This window comes from Chelonia mydas, chromosome 2 (genome assembly GCF_015237465.2).
Source record: "Chelonia mydas isolate rCheMyd1 chromosome 2, rCheMyd1.pri.v2, whole genome shotgun sequence".
Lineage (NCBI taxonomy): Eukaryota > Metazoa > Chordata > Testudines > Cheloniidae > Chelonia > Chelonia mydas.
The window spans coordinates 95963174-95970234 of NC_057850.1; the positions used below are offsets into that span (position 1 = coordinate 95963174).

At 43.7% G+C, this 7061-nt stretch overlaps 1 long non-coding RNA gene across 1 annotated transcript; it reads right to left on the reverse strand.

Moving 5' to 3' along the window:
- Window positions 1–1924: 1924 nt before the first annotated feature.
- Window positions 1925–6313, reverse strand: LOC122464261. The gene is made up of 3 exons (XR_006288207.1): window positions 6226–6313; window positions 3652–3766; window positions 1925–2073 (listed from the first exon to the last, which is right to left on the reverse strand). It is a non-coding gene; the product is annotated as an uncharacterized LOC122464261 (long non-coding RNA).
- Window positions 6314–7061: the final 748 nt, after the last annotated feature.

Genomic DNA, 7061 nt, shown 5'->3' on the forward strand with positions numbered 1-7061 from the left:
AGTTCTTGGATGAGTCAATGCTGTGCATAAGCTGCATTGTTACTATACCAGAGGATTTCTGTATGATTTTTAATTTTATATAGTTTTAAGATCCCAAAGTAATGTTAATTAGAAGGCCTTTCTTTTTTCCTTTCTCTGTGAGCAGTTAGCAAGGCCAAACTGCTCAGCACATCCTGGGACAGAGAGTCTGTTCTCAGAAGAGATAAGATTTTGCAAAAACAACTGTTCCTCGGAACAGAACACAGACACTCCCATCCTTCTCGTGTTCTTTATCTTGCTTATTATGTATGTTATATGGTAAAGGGGTTAAGCAGTTTTGTTACACCCTAAAGTCAGAAGAGATATATGTTGAAATAAAGCTCGTGAATGCATGTGAATGGATATTGTGTATAAATAGAAGATGAATGGTTAGGAGTGCCAGCCTAAGAGTTACCACTTCAGTATCGATTGGCTGAGGAATGTGCTAAGTGGAGATAACCGCATGACCCCCGGAGGGCAGACTGGAAACCACCCAACAGCCTCAAGGATGGGAGAACCAAAGAACAAGATAACATCTGGCAGCACGGAGCCGTCAGGGATGTGCCATCTGCTGGTTTATTCAGCGACAGCATGATAAAGCCACCTCCATAGACTGGCATAGGAATAAAACGCCTATAAAAACAGACCCTAATGACTAAGGACTTTGAGTCTGGTTCTGCAACCGCCCTCCAGGAGCATCAGATGCGCATCTGACAAAGATTCGGCTCCACCCTCATGCCCAGGTTACCTGGCCACTAACTTGGCATGAGCAACCTCTAGGCTGGTAACTACAACAACTTTGCAGAACTTGTATGCGTATGTGTGTGGGAGTGAATGGGATGTAGTAAATATGACTGTTTACTTGCTTTGCCTCTTTTGGTATTTTGTGTGAGTGCATGGGATAGAATGTTTATGATTACTTGTTTACTGTGCCTCTTTTTGTATTCACAGTAAACGTGGCATTTTGTCTTATCTCCTTTTAAAAGATCCTGGTGGGTTTTATTTTATTGGTATAACAGCATGAGGAATTTGCTACAGGGTTTGGAATGAATTGTTAAACCAACAGCTACTTGTGGTGGCAAATTACACATATGCAACACAGAGTTACATGTGTGTTGGAAACCTGCCTTTCTCTCAGGCACTTGTATGCGAGCCTTTGCAATACAGTGGCAGCTTTGCTCCACTTGCTCTGTGTTCTACTTGCTGGTGCTGAAGTCACCGTGACCACTATTGCATCACTACCACAGTAGTGGTACAGGCCCCGCTGATTTATTTTTGGAATCCCTGAAACTCTCACGTACGCTTTCTTCCATTTTTGATAGTACCATGTCTTTTACAGCTCTTTAGGGTATGTTCTGTGATTAATTTCTGCAGATAAGATGGATATGGACAGAGTTTTTAGCAAACAGTTCATCTTCAAAACGTGCTTTAAGAGCCTTTCTGCTAAGCATTTTTCCTCTTCAATTCCATTCAAAGCACATATTTCTCTATACTTAGCCTCTGTATTGCCCATTGCTACCATTTTCCCATCCATTAGTACCTTTCAGAGGCAATTTATGAACTCCAGCTGAATTGCACAATTTGCAGTAGTAAAATCAGTATTTGTTTCTGTTGCTTTTACATTTTGTCACAATATAGTACATACATTTCAATATGCATGGACATCTTTTGGGTCAGTGCACCCACTTATCTTTACTTTCTGTGCAATGTTCTCGCTAAGAGTGACTGCTTCATACAGTGTCTTGTGTTGAAACTGTGCTTAGTGGATGCCTTCTGGCTTACCTCCAAAGAAGCATGTCTTCTTCTTGAAACACATGCCATGAGAACTAGCGTAAGGAGAGTCTCAGCCACAGCTGGCGCTTGGCCCAATAGCTTCAACTTTTTCATGATGAGTGATGTACTGCCTCCTTTCCAGCCTTGCCAAATTCAGTTCATGGGTGCACTTAAACCATGTAAGGTGCTACTGAGCATTGTGTTTAACTAGGTCCTCTAGGGTGGTATTCTCCAAAGATCCTTCTACTAGTTGGTACTCAGACTCTCCACTCATGCCTAAAACTGATCAAGACCAAAGTAAGAACAAGGATTTTGTAACACATTATATTATGTAATGTATGTTATATAAAAATGTGGGGAGTGAAATTTTATTGGAGATTTAAAACAAACAAAAAAAGGCTTTTCTACTAAAGTGAAAGTGTTCATTTGTCAACATATTCATTTTTGTTGTTGGGGAAAAAATGTGAGTAAAAAATTAATTTTAGTCCTGATCCTGTGGAAACATACACAATTTTTCTACTTCAGAGCTCCACTGAATGCAAATCTCGGCTACCAGTGGATTCAACTTACTCCTGACGATGCCAGCATCCATAGTGAGGTTCTGGGGTCTGCCTCTAAACAGTGCAGCACAAAACTCGTAAGTCAGAGGGAGAGGGGGCTAAGGTATCTGTAAATCACTCTTGCACCCTTTTGTTCTGGACCTTTCCACATAATTTAAACAGCCCCAAGGCAGGGATGAAAGCAACTGAAAGGACTTACTGGTATGCTGGAGTCCTGAGGAAGGAAGAGGAAGAGGAAGGGCCTTTAAATCCCCGGGCTCTTTAAATCAAGATTAATCAAGATTTAAAGGGCCCGGGGCTCCGGCAGTGGCAGCTGGGAGCCCCAGGCCCTTTAAATCACCCCCCCAGAGCCACCAGCTGCAGAGATGGCTGGGAGCCCTGGGGCTTGGGGGCAATTTAAAGGGCCCAGGGCTCCAGCCACTGCTACCGCAGCAGAGCCCTGGGCCCTTTAAATCGCCAACGGAGCCCCGGGGGCTCCCGGCTGTCGCCGCTACCTTGGGGCTCTGGCGGAGATTTAAAGGGCCTGGGGCTCCACTGCAGTAGCATCAGCCAGAGCCCCAGACCCTTTAAATCACTGCCAGAGCCCCGCTGCTGCTACTCCAGGGCTCCTGCAGTGGGGCTTGGGCAGCGATTTAACAGGCCCAGGGCTCCAGCCTCTGCAGGGAGCCCTGGGCCCTTTAAATTGCCACCGGAGCCCCTGGCCGCCGCCACCGCTACCCTGGGATCCAGCAGCGGGTCTCCAGTGGGGATTTAAAGGGCCTAGGACGCCTTGCAGCAGCTGGAGCCCCGCGCCCTTTAAATCGCCGTCTGAGCCGCCTCCGCTACCCAGGGCTCTGGCAGCGGGGCTCTGGTGGCAATTTCAGGGGCCTGGGGCTCCAGCCGCTGCTGGGAGCCACAGGCCCTTTTAATCACTGGCCTGGGGAAGCCGGTCCGGTACAGCGTACTGTACCATACCGGCTTACTTTCACCTCTGCCCCAAGGGCTCTGTCAGTTACAACAGCCACTCTCTGGCTGCATAGGGGCAGCAATGCTGTCCAGAATCTCGGCCATCCTGTGTTCTGTGGATCTGCAATGCCTCTTCTGCTCCCAGCACACTGGCTACGCCAGGGCTTTCAAGGGAATCTTAAGACGACAGCCTGCAGCTGCTTTACCTAGTTCTTGCACCAGGATAATTCTCTGCCAAATGGATCCAGAGCTTTCCAGGGCCCCATTACTCTGCTCAGGCCCTTTTACCTGCTGCAAAGGGGCAGGAAGAGGAGTGAGAATCTCACTCATGGAGGGAGGCTGGCAGCAATCTCACCTAATAATCTTGCTTCAGCAGAGCTTGGCCCAACATGTCACCTCCGCTTACTTGTCTGGTTTCTATCAGTTGAGAAGCATGGCTGGATGGTATTTATAACAAACTACAGTGTCTCCTGCAACATCAACAAAAGATTAAGCAGCCATCACTGGCAAAAACATTCATTTTGTTTTACTCTGCACCTTGTGTAGTCATTTACGCATAAAAACATAGCGCTAGATTCACAGAAAGAAGTAAGTGCCTAAATCCCAGGATCAGGCCCCACGGGGATTCACAAAGCCCCCATTCAGTTGCCACTGAACCTTGTAGATACCTAAACTCACTCAGTACCTTAACTTTTGCAGGAAAAGTTCCATAGGCACCTTTGTTTCTTCTTCTGTTCATGTGCTCTGGAGCCCCAGGTCACGATCTGGGGGAAGATAGGCATTCCGCCACCTAACTTGTGTGTGGGACCTAATCCTATAAGGATGTTCAGAGCTCACAAACTGCATGGACCCCCATAGGGATCTTAAACAAAATCACTGGGGCGGGGGGGGGGGGGGTGGAGGAATGTGGAAGCTTTGTCACTTTTAGCCCAGTGGTTAGGATACTCCTGTGGGACCTCCACATGAGGGGGAGAAGGGTTTTGAAGAGGGATCTGGTGCCTCTCAAGTGAGCATGCTAGCCCCTGGGCTGCAGGATATTGTGACATGAGGCTCCCTCGGTCGCTCCTGTTCAAGCTGTTCATCTGTGGATTTATAATTTAAGAATTCTTTGGCGCAGGAAGACTGGATCTTGGATCTTCTGCATGCATGCTATAACCACCAGGCTACAAAGTCATTCTCAGGCTTGCACAACTCTCTCTATGGTCCAGTTTTGAAGCTGTTTCACTTTGGATAAGTAGTGAACGAATCTCTGGGGCAGAGAGAGAGCAAGCATGAGAATAACACTGTAGCCTGGGAGTTAGTGCGCTCTCCTGGGCAGTGAGCATTAGATATGGCAAACCCTGACTGTCACCACATCTAAGTTCCTTTCGGAATCTAGGGTTTTACACCTGCTGAGATCCTGGCTCTGGGTGCAGGGGGGGCATGGGCTATGTAACAGATAACCCCTGTTTTCATTTAAGCTCCCTTTATTCTGCCAGAGGAGAAATGAAAATAAGGCCCAGTATGTCCATTAGCTTATTTATTGTAACTGTACATAATATTTACCACATGCTTACATAGGAGACAGATGTATCATTTAAATACAGTGGGCTAACTCTCCTATTATTTATACCAGGCTAAATCAGGAATACCACCAGTGAATTCAGTGGATTGTCAATGATGTAAGTGAGAGAAGATTCAGGACCAGTATATCTATTTGATTATCAAGTGGAATTTCTCACTCTCTTACACATATTTAAAATTCAGGACAACCCTAGCTTTAATGTCATCACATTGGTGGTGAGTGTAATAATGATTTCAATTCCAGGTCTTAAACTTGGCTGTTCTTTTATTTATATATATTATAGTGACTTGAAGGTTCAGGATCTACTTTACACAATTCAGCACTAAGCCTAGGGCAGATATACCATATAACATACACACTCGCGGCCACACTTCTGCTGTAATTTATTCCAGTGTAAAGCAACAGTAACTCACATGAGTTAATCCAGTCACACCCCAGTACAAATGAAATCGGGCTGCTGGCTGCAATATCTATTCTTGGGGATATCCAGTCAGTTCAATGAGGCTGCCCAAGTGGAGCTGAAAGAAGTACTGGGCCCCCTTGCTACAATATGCAGATTCTGTGGAGGAGGGGCGCTCTTGGTTATTTAAATCTCCTCTGAGCATTCTACACTTCTGCTTCCCTGATGAATGCAACAGCCAGAACATCAGATGAAAGTGATTTCTCTGACAGAGACAGCTTGTATCTAAAAATATTTTGCTTCTTGAGTATGATTAAATGACAGACTGAACAAAGGGATGACTTGAAAATTGTTTATCAATATTTCTCTAACAGAGACAGCTTGTATTTATAAATATTTAGTATCTTGGGTGAAATAGGAGCATGACTAGGAAACAACTTGAGTTGTATACACAATATTAGACAATAAACTAATTACCAGAGAATTATAATCAATTATTTGACTGAAATACTCTGGGTTTTCATGAGATGTTAGCTAAATGAGTTTTGAGATGTGATTTATTGAATTTGTTAATGGCAAACGTATATTTTATGTTTTTAGTAGGACCAAAAATAGTCTTTTGGATACTGTGATTCCCTAAACTCTTGAAATGCTTCATTTATTCTCAAAATGTAAATGTATACATATCAGCCATGACTGCTTAGGTGAATGAAATACTAAAAATGTTTACCAAACCTACTGGATCATTCTGGAAATAAACTGTAAAATGTTCAAAAGGGTTGTCTTCTGTTTCTTCCCTTTAGATCTTTCTATTTGAGCTCTCGTGTCAACTTCAGTGATGGGATGTATGGATATTATGGACTAACTCTTTGTCTTGCTGAAGACAATGGCAAAACTCCCATTCCCTGGAACAGGAAAGACCCACTGTTTAGTTCAAACTGGAAAATAAAAATGCTTTTGCTTACTGATAATTGGCCTAGAGGAGGTAAGGCCTGTTCCTCAGCATTCTTGGTGGCTATACCTGTAGCTATGAATGGTTATGTAAGCCAATCTTCATTACTCCAATTTCTAATGAAATAAGAAAAATGACACTTTCTCTGTAATAGAATTCTTTGAGAAAAGCATAACATGAAAGGATGGTCAAGGTAACTCCATCATGAAAGGGTGATTTACACCTAATTTCTAGAGGGTTAGGTTAACATTTGTGATGGAGTTGACAATGAGGTGTTATGTTTTCAAGTAAATGATCCCAAGAGCCCAGCAGCATTTTAACAGGACAAATCATTTGGATCCATTGAGCGAGTGCTGAAACATTGGGCTAACTCTTTCCATTGTGTCACCTGGGTTGGCTCCACCATGGACCAGTGGTTTTAAAGGACCCAATTAAACATTTCACACAATGTAGAGCTCCCACTGAAATAATATAAACGTTACACAAATAAACTTTTGCATCTAACCCGAAGATGTCAACAAAAGCATATACGCAAATTGCAGGTGTCTGATGTAAAGATGCACCAGTAGTGATAGGGCTGAAGTTCTTTTTGAGAAAAAGTTAATCAGAGTGAATGAATGCATTGCAATTTCCATGGCCATCTAATATTTTCACAGATTATTAGGGAATTCTCAAGTAAAGGAATCTTTTTAAACAAACAATATTGCCTTAAATAGTTTTAATTCATCACTGCCTTTTTTCAAACTTCAAACATCAAGGACCTGATACTAAATACAAGAGCAGGGGTTCTCAAACTGGGTGTCGGGACCCTTCAGGGGATTGTGAGATTATTACATGATGGGATCATGA